Source organism: Zootoca vivipara, chromosome 12, assembly GCF_965207765.1.
Source record: "Zootoca vivipara chromosome 12, rZooViv2.hap1.1, whole genome shotgun sequence".
In the NCBI taxonomy this organism is placed as follows: Eukaryota; Metazoa; Chordata; class Lepidosauria; order Squamata; family Lacertidae; genus Zootoca; species Zootoca vivipara.
The window spans coordinates 275580-291638 of NC_142595.1; the positions used below are offsets into that span (position 1 = coordinate 275580).

General features: G+C 44.4%; 1 protein-coding gene across 4 annotated transcripts in view; it reads right to left on the reverse strand.

The window, feature by feature from the left end:
* The window catches only part of CORO1C (coronin 1C), an 81313-nt gene that overhangs the window by 24360 nt on the left and 40894 nt on the right, over window positions 1-16059 (reverse strand). The gene's annotated exons all lie outside the window — the stretch shown is intronic.

The window sequence follows — 16059 nt, forward strand, 5'->3', positions numbered from 1 at the left end:
TCAGAGTTGACTGTGCATAAGGTTTCAGAAACAGTGATAGCCATTAGCTCTTGCAGACTGACTGCCCTTAAATCTGCTTGTCAAAATCAGGAGAGAGGGGCAAGTCCTAAAGGACTATGAGACACAGCAACAAGAAGCAAACCTTACAGAGTTCCACTGAAACTGAATATATAGGTATCTCTTCTTCACAGGTGGGAACATGTCTTTTTTTAAATGTTTATTTATTTCAGTTATTAAAAACATACATATATTTACACACAAATCAAGACAAAAAGAAACACCAAGAGTACAATATATTATGTGTTTTCCATCTCGAAAATCAAGAATAAAAAGGGACAGAAAACAAAGGGCACAGGAGAAAAGAGAAAAAAAAGGGAGGTGGAGGGGAAGGGGTGAGAAGTAAAAAAGAAGCAAAAGAAAATTTACAAAAATTACAAACAATACATAAAATACCAACAACTTCCAATCATATCTTTGTAGCTAATACTATTCCTCTTCATCATCCACAAAATAAATTCTTTATTGTCTATCTTTTGACCCTTCAACTTGGTTCGGTTTTTGTCTGCTTTGAGTATTAATTACTTAATTGTTTTTATATATTCATCAAAAATCCTCCATTCCTTTTTTATTTTTTGTCTTGTTTGTCCTCTAATTCTCCCAGTGGTCCTGGCTAGCTGTGAATATTCTTTCATTAGTATTTGCCAATCTGTTATACTAGGGATGTTTCTACTTTTCCAGTTTCTAGCGATCAGCACCCTCGCGGCTACAATACCATACATTAATAGTTTTCTATTTACTTCTCCTATATCTTCCGGTATTATATTTAGTAGGAACATTTCTGGTTTTTTCGTAATCTTACATTTCAGCATTCTCTTTAACTCTTCATAGATGTTCTCCCAATATATCCTTATCTCTGCACATTTACAGGTGGGAACATGTCATGGGCATGGCCACTTAAATGCCTATCTTGTGCCTGTGACCAGATGGAGAGGTGATTATACACAGCCTCTGATCAAGGAGCAAATTGCTACTGCAGCCTTTAAGGAACCACCAAACTGTTTGCTGGCCAGTGGTGTGTCAGACCAAGCCAGCACATAAGGCACTACCACCTGCAAGCCCCTGGGCAGCAGCTTCTATCTGCATGTACGCAGTATCTTAAAGCAGGGGTGTTGATCCTCCAGCACACCAATGTTGCTGGCGCTGAGGGGAGTTGGGAGCTCAACACCATCCAGAAAAAAATAAAAAAATTCCTTCAGTAGCACCTTCAAGACCAAGTAAGTTTATATTTTGGTATGAGCTTTCGTGTGCATGCACACTTCTTCAGATACACTAGAAACAGAAGTGTCAGACCCTATATATATACAGAGGGTGGTGGGGGTGGGTGGGAATGGGTGGTGGGCTGATGGGAGTGGTAAACCTGTAGATGGCTGTTAATGGCTGCTGATGGCTGCAATTAGTCCTGGGCTGAGGTGCTAAAGAAAGCTTGATCATGCATAATGAGATAAGAATCCGATGTCTCTATTCATCCCAGGTGCTTCCGTGGTTTTAAGCTTGGTAATGATTTCCAATTCAGCAACTTCTCTTTCCAGTCTGTTCCTGAAATTTCTCTGTAATAAAACAGCTGCTTTGAGATCTTGTATAGAATGTCCTGGGAGATTGAAGTGTTCTCCTACTGGTTTTTCTGTCTTATGGTTCCTGATGTCAGATTTATGTCCATTTATCCTTTGGCGTAGGGTTTGGCCTGTTTGTCCAATATAGAGAGCTGAAGGGCACCGTTGGCATTTGATGGCATACACAGTGCTAGAAGATGAGCAATTAAATAGTCCTGAGATGGTATGTTGGATGTTGTTGGGGCCAGTAATGATGTTGTCCGGGTGTATGTGGCAGCAAAGTTGGCATCTGGGTTTATTGCAGGCTCTGGTACCAGTGTCCATGTTAAGTCTGGTGGTTGTATTATTGTGGGTGAGGAGTTGTTTAAGATTGGGTGGCTGTCTGTAGGCAATGAAAGGTCTTCCTCCCAGAGCTTGAGAAAGGGAGCTGTCATTGTCCAGTTGGTCTTTAAGGTGCTACTGAAGGAATTTTTTTTATTTTGCTTCGACTCAGACCAACACGGCTACCTACCTGTAACTAGAACCATCCAGAAAGACAAGGCTCTCCACCCCTGTTGACAGGAAACACCCTGGACAGGACTGAGGGGAAGAGAATGGCTCAAGAGCAAAAAGGGCAAAGATTCTGAGGCCTGTGAGCCTGTACGGTACCTACTGAGGAAGACATCCCTACACCAGCATGGAGTCCTTCAGGCGCAAGGGCTGAATGTGTCCCACCAGGCCTCTCCATCTGGTCCCCCCAACTTCCTCTAGGCCATGCCCTTCACTAGCCCTGCCCGGGATGTGTCGCTGTGCTCTGATCATGCCTCTTGCTTGTCAGGATGGAGAGGGTTGTGTGACTGTGTGTAGAAACTAGCCTACTGCGCAAAATTGACCTGTGCTGCTTCGCCCAATTTGCCTCTGGCCCCTGGAAGGCTGCCCAAAAGCAAATGCGGCCCCTGGCCCGAAAAAGTTTCCCCACATCTGCTTTCCAACTTTTTGCCTGACACACAGAAGAAGGTGGGGGGGGGAGGCAAATGCATTTCCTCTATGCCAAAATGTAAATGGATGGTCTGGGCGGGGAGTGGGGAGGTAAGGACTACATCTAAGGAATACAAAATCAACAGGTTGAGGGGCTCGTGAAAAATTTCAGTCTCTAACATGGGAACACTTGAACATTTTAAAGAGTAAAATACAGAACTATCTTAAGAGAGAACCAACATTGTGTAATCCAGACATGTATTAATGTGCCAATCAGGATTTTGACTGAGAGGGGGGAAATTAGCTGGTGCAAACATATTAAACTTGCAAATGCCTCCCATCTGTATGAACAAGATTAAGACCAAACACCAAACATTCAAACAAACAGCTGAGTGTTCAGTCTCACTCAGCAGCTTGTGTGAAATGAATGGAACATATGATTTATTATTATTTTTTTAGTTATCTAAAATGACAATTCATTTGCTAAGACACAGACCTACAATTATCACTCTTTTTGTGTCATTATCTTACTGCCCTTTTATACACTTAAGAGAAAAACAAATATAATTGCATAGGCCCTTACACTAAGTGTGTCACAGTTTGGGATGTACCCGGGAGTCTTTTATCCACATATAATGACTACTTACTAAAAGCTTGGTAAACAATTTCAGAATCAAAATGGAGTTTTTCCTGTTTGATGAGTGTCACCAATCAGACTGGCAGGGTCACAGACCAGATTAAGACCTGCAGAAGTTCATCAGAATGGAAAAGATGGGCTTTCAGCTACGAAAATTAACTACAGTACTAAATTCCTCACTACAAAGGCTTCCAATAATGAGTCAGTGGTAGTCAAATGGGACTTTGCTCTGCAACAGAGCATCCACAAGCACAATTCATTGCAACTCACATTTTAGCTAACTTTTAGGATCATGTGAATCAGCCTCTGATTTACCCAGTTTATGCGTCATCTCACCAACCACCAAACCATTCTTGAACCCTGCAGGTTCATAGGCTTCTTACTCTATCCATGGAAAAATAATAATCCTTCCTCTTGATTTGCAGTAACTATGGTTAACTATGTTGTCCAAAACAAAGTTACTGCTAGCTACAAATTGCTCTCAAATCAGAGATCGAGAAATTTGGAATAGAACCTGGTTTTGAATGGCTTGAGAGCAAACTATGGTCACTAACCATGGCTTAGTGTTATGTGCAAACCTGCTCATTGGGTGGGAGAGATCCCAAAATATAAACCTGGTTCCTCACTGGGGCCACCATGTACAGTATGTTAGTACTACTTTCTGCAATATGCATCATGACATTTTTTAATTTTTTAAAATGTTAAATGCCACAAAAAAATTAAGTGCCTAAATGTGGGCTGGTCACTTTAGAGCAGGCACCCCCAAACTTCAGCCCTCCAGATGTTTTGGACTACAATTCCCATCTTCCCTGACCATTAGTCCTGCTAGCTAGGGATCATGGGAGTTGTAGGTGAAAACATCTGGAGGGCCGCAGTTTGAGGATGCCTGCTTTAGAACAATCATTTTGGATGTTGATAAAACTAAGACAAAAACAAATGAGCAGCTGTAGCACAGAACAATTCCTAGCGATTAGATGTATGGGATATTATGCTTAAAACAACCCTTAACTGACTTGTTTTGCAAAGCATTTTGACTATAAAATCACTTGCATCTGCTGGGATCTTGAATCCACTGTTACAGCAGATGAATCTCGGGGTGTGTGTGTGTGTGTGTGTGTGTGTGTGTGTGTGTGTGTGTCCGTCCAGAGCACAGTCTAGTCCTGTTGTGTTGGATGAGTTTCAGCTGGTAAGGGCTGAGGATGCAGAAAAGGTGCCTGGTTCAGTCAGAGTGGCCATGTGCTCTGGACCTTTGCTCCTCCTGAGTGATAAACACTAGCAGGGAAGGGACCTCTGGCTGGGCCAGGAAGGTAGGTCCCTGCCTGTTTGAAGGAGGCAGTGGCAAAACCACTCCTCAAGAAACCTTCCCTACATTCTGAAAATCTAACTACCAGCTAGTTGCTAATCTCCCTTTTTGGGGCAAGGTTCTTGAGTGGGTGGTCATGGCACAGATCCAGATGCTCTTGTGCTCTAGATCCATTTCAATTGGACTTTACGCCCAGTTTGGGCACAGAAACTGCTTTGGTCATCCTGTTTGTTTTGTTGTTTCTTTTCTCTCAGGTCTTTGGCTATTTACACAATCTATGGGCTATTTGCCAGGGGGGGGGATTTGTTTGTACTTTTGCCTTTTTATATTTTAAACCACCCTGTGATCCTTGGATGAAGAGCAGTGTGGAAATTTAGCAGATAAATAAAATAAATAAGCTTGCTTTTTACACGAACCCTTCCAGAGGGCTTAAAAGTTTACCAAATAAGACCATTTAATGAAGTCACACAGGCCAAAATAGATTTCTGTGTAAAAGTCCTGATAGGATGGGCAGGAAAACTGGTGCAGTCTTCCACCATGACTAACCCTGTTTTTCTCCTAGAAAGAGGCAGCTAATCACAGAAATATACTGAATGTAGAAAGTCACTTCCTCAGGAATGTCTGTTATCGCCCCAGCTGGAAATAAGGAAGTGGCACCAACTTGCACATTCCGCTTAGCAGAGGGGAAGGAAACTGGATCACAAAGAATGGGTTTGAAATGCAAACTAAGCTCTCTCCTTCATAGAGAAACAGTTTCTCCTATGGCCTGGCAGCAACTCAGTCCCACCTCTCATCATTTAACAAGACCTGCTGCATCTATAGAGCACCCACATCTACCAACACCAGATGGGTTGTACCCAGTGCTAGACTTAAATGAAGACCACAGAGTTGATGCAGACCATGACAAATGGCCATTAGTCATCCAGCAAGCCTGTCAAGCTCTCCATGACTAACCCTTGTTAAGATAAGGAAACGGGGAATATACTAACACCGCCATCACCGAAAGACTGCTACAGAGCCATTTAAGTTGCTCTGGGGACACAAAGCTTGTACCTTCCATCAAAACTCAAAGAATACACTCAAGTAACATCAGTTAGCAATTGAAAGTTCTAGCAAAGCAGCTGGTTGAAACATGAACAGCTATCAGATGATGATCAAAACTCATTCAAAGTCCCCTAAGCTTGTTACACGGCACCAGCAGCAGGCAGACTGAAGATGTTCTTGAGCTAACATGGTGTGTGGGTGTGGGTGGGTGTGTAAGAAGCAAGATGTGCATATAAATTATGTCTTTATAGTCCTATGGGACTGTAAGAGTGGGGGGGAAAGGTAGAAAAATTAATGATTGATACGTGAATATGGGTTTTGGAATCAAAAACATCTTGCCCAGAGCAGGACCACCCATGACACATCACTTAGCACTGTTTGGAGTTGAACTGATAGTAATAGTGGGGGTTCTGACAGGTAGTTCCATGTGAAAGAAGTACTTTGGAAGCCTTGAAGAGCAACGGACTGGCTGTGAAAAACACCTTTTACAACTTTAATAAATAATAATTTAATAATAATATCCAGTTTGTAGTTCTGCATTTCACAGAGCACCATCACACTTAGAAAGTGGGGTCCTGCTTTGCAGGATCCAAATCTTGAAATGGTAGAAACAAAAATGGTGTGTAAAACAAAGGGTTGCCATATTTTTCTCAGGAAACGAACTTATTCTGATCCATTGACCACAGGTTGCAATTCAACAGGAACTCCTCCAGCACACTGGCCCTATTGGAGTCGACGGAAGTAACACAAGGCTTTCCGTGGGCTCCCCTCTCCCTGCTCCCATTCCATTCAGCTCGAAGCAGGTTGTGCAGGAGAAACTCCTGCTGGAGACCGCCATGGTCAGCAAGAGACAAGCTTTAAAGCTATGTGATTTGTTATCAGGACTCAAATGATTTATGGCTCAAGGATTTTTTTTTAGAAAGCATGAGGAGCCTCACCAGGCCTGTGTGACTCAATTAGTTTTTCAAATATACAAATAGCTAAGAGGTAGTAATAGGGTTGGTATCTCAACCCACTGGGAAGGCTAGGAACCAAGCAGCCGAATGACTTCATTGCTCAATGCCATGTGCTTACACACATAAGTGCTAGATCCAAGCACAAAGGGCCCTGAAACTGCAGTAGTTTCCATGGAATATCTGCCCTGGAATGATCTCTATGGCAATGCGCAGAAATTCACCACAAAATTAGCTGTGACAGATACAGATAGAACTAAACTGCCAACTTGCTTGCAAGAGGAAGAAATTGAGTACTTGGCACAGCTACTGCATTTTAAGTACTGAATAGCATTTTGTTACTACTACTGTATTGGGGGGGGGGAGAATGACAAAATCTAGAAGAGTACAGTGGTACCTCGGTTTAAGAACAGTCCTGTTTATGAAAGATTCAGTTTACGAACTCTATTAACCGGAAATTTGTGAACTTTACCTTGGTCTAAGAACGGAATCCAAAGGGAGGAAGGGCACCAGCGACGAGAGGTCTCATTAGGGAAAGTGTGCCTCAGTTTAAGAATGGTTTCGGTTTAAAAACGGACTTCCAGAATGGATTAAGTTCGTAAACCAAGGTACCACTGTATCTAGCTTGCATTCCTTAGAAACCAGAAGAAGCAGAATACTGTACCTTTCTACGTCACTACTTCTGAACCACTGTGACTGCCCTCAGGAATGCCCTCCTCTCTGCCATCCGTGAAGCCCTGACCTACAAGACTGGCCACTATGGCTGAAATCCTGTTTTTATAGTAAGGTTGTACAATTTCTTTTTGTGTTGTATGTAAGCTGGGAAAGCACTAACAAGGTTTTGGGAAAGAGGAAGGAGGACTCTAGGACCTTGTCAGAACCATCATGCCTCCTTCCCAAAGTCAAGCACCTCACTTACCAGGCTTTGGGAAGGCAACATGAAGGTGGGCAGGGGGAAAGAGGCTGAGGGCCACCAAAAAATTCATCGAGGGCCGCATGTGGCCCTTAGGCCATGTGTTGGACCACCCTGCTCTATTAGTTACACTGCCTCTGTAGTTACACTACACAGGCCCTCCGTCAAATATATATTAAGTATATATTAACATGAGAGGAGGAGTTGAATTTAGAGAATCACAAAAGAATGGGATGCTACTCATTTCTGCTAAATTAACTTGTGCCAAAAAATGTCTACTGAGTAGATGCTGGGGCTGAATTTTGAAAGCTTCACTTCCACATCGAATTCCTCGTGAGCATAAAAGAGAAGGCAAAGAACAAGAAATGTGATAATCCAGACTTCCGGTCTGCCGTGCTGGTGGAGAGGCGCAGAAACCTCGAGCTCTAAGGTTTCTGGCTCCGCGGAGGGGGGGATTTCCGCGGGGGCCACGCAGATCCCCGTAAAAACCCCAGGTAGAGCGTCCCAGGGGCGAAGTAGCCTGGCAGAGCCCCAAGGCGACTCCAATTTGTGAATTGGACTGAGGAATTTGGCGCTGGGAGGAGGCTTAAAAGGGAAGTCAGCCCCCCCCCCCAATTGAGTAACCGACGATGCAGTAAAGCTATGGAAAGCTCAGAAATTTTGCTTTAAAAGAAAACTTTTTCCTGATGCAGAGTAAGGGAAAAGGATAAAGTGTTCATAAATCTCGGTACATGGGCGTAGGCAGGGGGGCAGGAGGGGGCAGCTGCCCCCCCTAGAAGCAAAAAATTAATGTATTTTACAGACCATAACCAGCACTTTTCCCCTCCAAAAACTGAAGTGGAAAGGGCTTTGCTTTAGCAAGAGCAGCTAAGTCTCCGCTTGCTGGGGGGGGGGGGTACACACACAGCTGTAACAAAAACACATCAAATAAATAAAGCAAAGTGGCTACCAGAAGTTAAGCAGTTAAGACAATGGAGCAGATATCCCCAGGCAAGTTTCGATAGCTGACCAATTCACCCTATTGTTCTTGAGTGGGAGTTGTTAATGAGCATTCAGGAATCACATTAAGAGTTCTATTGACGATTTAATGAGGGTGCAGAGGATTCAATTTGACTAAGGTGGCTCTGCAAGGCTAAAAGGAAGTGAATAAGAAAGGGGGGGCTGTAGCTTTGACAGACACAGTGATGTTTATAAAAAGCACAGGTGTTCCAGCCTGCCCCTCCTCCTGCATCTGTATACTGTAAATCAAGGGTGGCCACCTCCCAAGAGACTCTGATCTACTCACAGAGTTAAAAACTGGGAGTGATCTACCCCCTTTCGGGGGGTTCAGGTCAAAGCTGTTGAGTTTTTTTAAGGAAGGGAAGCCCTGTTTTTTGGGGTTTAGGTCAAACTTGTTGAGCTTCTTTTAGGAGGGAGGGAGGCCCATTTTTGTTTAGGGCTTCAGGTCATAGTTCAACTTTTTTGAGGGAGGAGGAAAATTTTGGGTGAGCTTTTTTTAGGGGTGCCAGTGACCTACCAGTGATCTACCACAGACATCCAGTGATCTACTGGTAGATCACAATCTACCTGTTGGACGTGCCTGCTGTAAATCAAGCAGAGAGAAAGCTGCTTACAAGACTCCTCTTGCTGCAGAGTTCCAGCATCACAGCGTCACCCAGAGACACCCGTAAATATGAGTTATCCCTCTCTCTATTTCTTCCTTCCTTCCCTCCCTCTTCCATCCTTAATAAAATACTGGGGGGGGGGCAGATAAGCCCCACATAGAAAGCCCATCAACATGGGGGGGTGACTCTTTCAAATACGGTATTTACCAGTAATTGGGGGGGAGGGGAGAGGCACCTAGGCCTCTAGGAGGTGGCTGCTATGCCTAGGAGTAGGGCAATTCAAGAAAGCAGAATGATGCATATGCTATGGTAATATATCAATAGAATCATAGAATTGTAGTCGGAAGGGACCACAAGGGTCATCTAGTCCAACCCCCTGCAATGCAGGAATTTTTTCCTAAGGTGGGGCTTGAACCCACGACATGGTTGAAATATTATGCTGATATGCAGCAACGCTTTGGAGCCGTCGTGGCTGCGGCCGTGCTGTGCCTCGCCCTCGTCGCCACCCCCTCTCGCCTGCCCGACCCTCCCATCCTCTCCAGCCAAGCAGGGTAGCTGCCAACGCTGCCAGCCCCAGAAGCACAAGGTGGCCGCTGCCGCCGCAATGTCATTGGGCCCACTGGCCCTGTAGCCCCGCCCACATTCCCACTTCGTGGCCCCTCCCCTCCCGTGCCTTGGCCCCGCCCCTGAACGACCATGGCTTGCCCCCCCCCTAGTTTTGATCCTGGCTACGCCCCTGTCTCTGTAAAAGACTGTGATTTGTTAAGGGGAAACCCCCCCTGTGAACTTGGAGTCGGGTCAAAGGAAGGACCAGCTAGCCGTCTTTATGACGTCGCAATAGAAAAGAATGTGACTGTCTGTATGAGACTGAGACTGAGAGCTGCAGGCAAGTAAAAGAGGAAGTTTTAAAAATAAATTTTATAGGTTGTTAAAACACGGTTTGAACTCAGAAAGCATCAAGGAGCTAGCTGAAATCTCTGGAGACACCAATTCCAAGGAAAGAGGGTAGATTTAGTTTCGAGGGTGGGAATAAAAGGGGGGGGAGAATTTGAAAATTAATCTTGAATATTTTTGGGTAAAAGGGTAGAGAATATTGGGTAATAAGGTAAAGAGAAGTATGAAGGGTAAATGGTTAAAAAGAAGTTATAAATTGGAAGAAAGAATGTAATTTTAGATTTGGAAACTGCAATAATTAGTGAATAATAAGGAACTCAAGAAGGGGGAATGAGGAAGTCTGAAATGCTTAGATTAGAAATTGAAAAAATATGATATATTTTTTACTATTTTTGTGGGTTTTCTTTCTATTTTTTCTTCACTCTTCTATATAAAATGAATAAGAATTATTTATGAATAAAACATGAAACGGGAGTTAAGAGGTAATTTTTTGATGTCTAGCTAAGAGTTGGAAATGGTATGAGTTAATTATTAAAAGATGTTAAGAACGGGAAGCAAAAAAGTTTGAAGAAATAAGATGTGATGATATTGTTATGTATTTTTTCTTTTTGTTTGAATTTTTCTTTTTTCTCTTTTTCTTTATGTGAAGATCAATAAAAAATATTTTTTTAAAAAAAGAACAAGAAATGTGATAATCCTAGGTTGGTGGCTTGCCCATTTACTGGCTTGTGGCCTGCCCTATTAGTCACAGCCTCCCTCCATGCCACAAAGTCCACAGACCTTAACTTCTACATTTACAGTTTCTTCCTCACTGCTTTCAGGACAGGGTTGACATATTTGGCTGGCAGAGGTTCAGCTGTGTGGAGCAAGCAAGAGATGCCGTTTCTAATTCTGGTCTTTCCCCAGAAAAAACAAATAGTGCAGCTTCCAAAAATGAGGAGGGTTTTTGCTCGCAAGCTTCAAATTTGCACGCCAAGTTTCAAACTAAAACCAACATTTTCATAGGCAAGTTTTATGAGTGAAAGTGCTGATAGTCCCTCAACAGAAGAAAACAGTAGTAATGTACTTCTGTTAGCACTCCCCACCCCCACCCCCCACCCCCTGGAAGAGCCAAGGGATGCCTGTCAAGGCTTCTGGTGTCAGCACATGCAAGTAAGTTCAAAAAGGGATCTTGCTGGAGGAATTAGGAACAGGAAAGGTTGAGGGGAAGGGCCTGAGGTTTTATACAGATTATACAGATGCAAACTACAGGCATATTCCCCTGCAACAGCAGGTTTCTTTATTTCTCAGTTGTGCAGTAAGATGAAACACCATATCCCTCAGAGATGACACAACTGAATGCCCAGAAGGAACATCTGAAGGGCAGGAAGGACCAACTATGGGCACAACATATGGTGGGGGCTTTTATCCTGCACATGCAATGGCTTGCACACTGTTCCTGTGAAAATGCTAGCTTTTGAGAAGAGGCAACGGAAACCACAACAGGAGAGAAGCAAGATTAAGTTTCATGCAAAGAGGAGAGCATTTCCCATATTCTCACAAAAGGACAAAAAAGCCAGAAATAAAGAATGCAAGTGCATCATTAGGTTTTTTTTAGTTGCCATTTCCCCCCCCCCCTTAAAGGAACATGTTTTGCAATCAGTGGTAAGGATTGCATGAAATTCCTTGGAGCAGGGGGTGGAGAACCCACCAGACCATTCTGGCCAAGCCCCACCCTCTTGCCCTAGATTATACAGGCAACTCCCCCACGTTCTAAGCCCCCACATGCATAAGCTAAATGCACATGTGGGGAGCACCCTCTAAACAGCTGTTTTTACCTACTTAGAAGCATAGATCACAAGGGTAATCTAAGGGGCTGGATAGACCCCCATCCTCCTCCCCTCAATCTCGCCAGAAAGGGCAGGGATGCTGCACAGATGAGCCCACTGCAAGGAACGGCTTTTTGCCCATCAGCTGTTGAGTGGAGTAGCACAGCAGCAGACAGAGCTCCCACATGCCATTCTGAGGGGCAGTGCCACAGCTTGTAAGCTTTTTAGAATGGAATTCTGTTTTGCTATCAGCTTCAGAAGCAGAAGGGCCTTTCCTCCGGAAAAGTATCCACAAGCTTCATGACCCCAACAAGGCTGAATTCTCTGAATATTAGTTGCTGGGGGCAACAATGGGGTGGCTGCTGCCTTCACATGCTTGGGTGGTCAGTTTCAGAATTTCTGATCCTCTGGGGTTCTTTTTGATTGTTCTTAGTCAAGAAATAGCTTTAGCTCCTTCGAAAATTAGGCCGTAAACATAAGAAAAGCCCTGCTGGATCAAACTAAAATGCCCAGCTAGTCCAGGACGCTGCTTCTGTATCCACTGCTTCTGTCACTGGCCACCCTGGTGCTTCTGGGAAGCCCACAAAAAATATGTGAAGGCAACAGCCACCTTGTTGCTCCCCAGCAACTGATTTCAGCCACTGAGGTTCAGCCGAAGTTTGCCACAGAAGCCCAGTTGCTGGGGACTCTCTACTCTTGCATGCTGCTCTAGCAACGGCCAAGCAGATCCTGCCTGCAAGCAGGACATACCATGTCGGTATGCAGATACCAGCTAATACATGGCTGAATGATTTCCCATACAAACTAGCTCCCCCAACACAGAAATCTAAACACTCTTCTCCTGACATCCTTAGTGAAGAAAATTTTCTTCTGTAGAAAGATCTTTAAACAATCTGAAGTGATGTGATCCAAAAAATTCAGCTGCTATTTGTCTGAACTAGAACGCCAGACATAAAGTACTTCTGCTTTTCAATCTTCCTCTGCACCCCTTTTCCAGCACCATTGATGAACAAGAGCTCCAAATGACTGCCATTACACACACTCACTTGGTCCCTTAAAGAAAAGTCTATGTGGCTGAAAGGAAAAACACAAGGAACTTCCCAGTTTTATTCACAACATCTGGCTTAACAGGAAAAATAGTTTAAGCCTTTAATTCAAGCTGCCAAATATTCCCAAAGAATTACACAGCACCAACCCCGCCCAAAGTTTCATCTTGTTCGTAAAAGATCATGGCCAAAATGAAGAAGGTTCATCTGCTGAAAGCCCAGCTCCCACTGCCACATGTCTGGTCTCAGCAGGGGTTGGCGACCCACCCTGGGCCACTCACTGCACTCACTCAAGGAGAAAGCAGGGAGCAGGAGAAGAGGGCTGCTCTCAGGTTGGACAGTGTTCTCAAAGCTACGAACACGAGTCTGAGCAAACTGCGGGAGGCAGTGGAAGACAGGAGTGCCTGGCGTGCTATGGTCCATGGGGTCACGAAGAGTCGGACACAACTAAACGACTAAACAACAACAACAACAACAAATATATAGTAGCCACTGGCTCCAAGTCTCCACAAATATCATGCGGGTGGTGCTGTGGTCTAAACCACTGAAGCTCTTGGGTTTGCTGATCAGAAGGTCGGCGGTTCAAATCCATGCAATAGGGTGAGCTCCCGTTGCTCTGTCCCAGCTTCTGCCAACCTAGCAGTTCGAAAGCATGCCAATGCAAGTAGATAAATAGGTACCGCTGCAGTGGCAAGGTAAATGGCGTTTCCATGCGTAAATGGCATTTCCATGCACGGTGTTCCATTGTGCCAGAAGCGGTTTAGTCATGCTGGCCACATGACTTGGAAAGCTGTCTGTAGACAAATGCCAGCTCCCTTGGCCTGAAAGCAAGGTGAGCGCCGCAACTCCACAGTTGCCTTTGACTGGTCTTAACCGTCCAGGGGTCCTTTACCTACTCCACCTGAATTCTGACTCCCTGCAGGAAAAGAGTGGGCTCTGAACAATGCTTGAAGATCTACTTCCTCATATTCACTTTTTAATCTAAGATTGCTTTTTAAAAATAAAAATTGCAGACTTCTCAAGTACTCTGCAATAAAAAAGCACTTTCTGCACTTTCTGCCATCCCAGGCATTTGGCATAACCTTTCCCTTCCTTGCTGCAAAGGGTTCCTATCAGGAAGTGCTTTAACAGCACTGCTTTTTAATACCATACATAGCACATTACAGCCAGGGCTGTCAAGAGCTGCACATGGTATGTCTCCCCAGATAACCGCTTGAGAATTATTTAAACCTCCCACTCACTTGCACACTCATATACTGCATCAAGAGAACGAGGAGCTGCCAGGTAGAATTCAGCTGGCACATGCATGGGCAATACAAAACCCGGCAGCAAAGAGTTAAGCCGCCCTTTCCACTTGACTCAAAGCTGCTTCTCCCTTTTTTGCAGAAGAGCTCCCATCCCATCATTCTTCCAGGCTCAAAGTGGCCAATCAAAGCGAAGGGTGGAAATTATTCAGCCTGCCTCCCAACCCAAAGAGCTGTAATGGCCATATATGGTAAAAACCACTGTCAGAGCCCTGCACTGACAGCTGTGGAAATGATGCTGCAGCAGCCATGGTGGAGGCAGGGCTGCAGAGGGAACACACACACACACACACACACACACACAGAGAGAGAGAGAGAGAGAGAGAGAGAGAGAGAGAGAGAGAGAGAGAGAGAGAGAGAGAGAGAGATACAAAGAACAGGCAGTTCGGCTTCCTCCATCTGTCTCTCTCTCCCTCCCCCTCTCTCCCCCCTCCAAATGAGAGTGGGAAATAGGCACTCATCTGCCCTGCCAAAAGCACACATGAAAATACCCAATCAGTATATTGTGAGGGCTTCTACACCAGGACTCTGATCATAGTTATTATTCCTGCTATAAGAATATGGCAAAAGCATTCCTAGGAAGAAAAAGAGAGGCATTTGATTTGTTTGCTGCTACAGAAGGAGGATAGAAGATCAGGACTCTTGCCTGATGCTGCGGACACAGCTGGCTCTCCCCATCCCCATGCAAGAAATGTTACAGGGAGGCCTGTACCCTCCCTGCTGGGAGGCAACGGCCTGTTGGGAGGCAGGTTCTCCACAAAGCAGCTCCCCAAAATCTTACATGGCCTTAACAGACCCTTTGAATGCCACTGAAATGTACCATATCTGCTTCAGACAGCAACAGCCACCTAAAGACCAGCAGGGCTTCAACATTAAATCACATGTGGTTTTAAGAGTATCCACATAGAGGAAGGAAGGAAGCCTGTCAGGCTGGGACTGGAACAGATAAATTCAAGAATACTAGGGGTGCTTGAAATTCTATTGTCTATTCTGAGGCACAGTGCAAGCAAGCCCTTGCTGCAAGAAAGTCATATTAAGTGCTGTTTGACAGCTTCACTTATCACAAGTAAAGAAATCTAACACAGCTGCATAGGAATGGGATTTCACAATATTCATACAGGTTCTGGGCTAGTTTTTTTATTATATTATCTAACAGATACCTAAAATTACCAACTATTCTTTCCATTTCAAATTTTCAGACTGCAAAGGTCTGCAACCAAAGCAACAACATCCATGCACAACAGAGATACATCAACATGCTTGGGAGAACCCTCAAGGTTTGTGAAAGTACCCTCCCCCTCAAAAAAAAAAACCTACAGAAAAAACCCTGAGGGAAGAGACCCAAAAACAATCCAATGAGGATTGATCTCATTTTTTGTCAGAATTACAAGCCTGGTAGATGAAGGGAACGCTGTGGATGTAGCCTATCTTGATTTCAGCAAGGCCTTTGACAAGGTGCCCCATGATATTCTTGTAAAGAAGCTGGTAAAATGCGGGCTAGACAATGCTACCATTCAGTGGATTTGTAACTGGCTGACTGACCGAACCCAAAGGGTGCTCATCAATGGCTCCTCCTCATCCTGGAGAGAAGTGACTAGTGAGGTGCCACAGGGTTCTGTCTTGGGGCCAGTCTTATTCAATATCTTTATCAATGACTTGGATGATGGGCTTGAGGGCATCCTGAGCAAGTTTGCAGATGACACCAAATGGGGAGGGGTGGCTAATACCCCAGAGGACAGGATCACACTTCAAAATGACCTTAACAGATTAGACAACTGGGCCAAAGCAAACAAGATGAATTTTAACAAGGAGAAGTGTAAAGTACTACACTTGGGCAAAAAAAATGAAAGGCACAAATACAGGATGGGTGACACCTGGCTTGAGAGCAGTACATGTGAAAAGGATCTAGGAGTCTTGGTAGACCACAAACTTGACATGAGTCAGCAGTGTGATGCAGCAGCTAAAAAAGCCAATGCAATTCTGGGC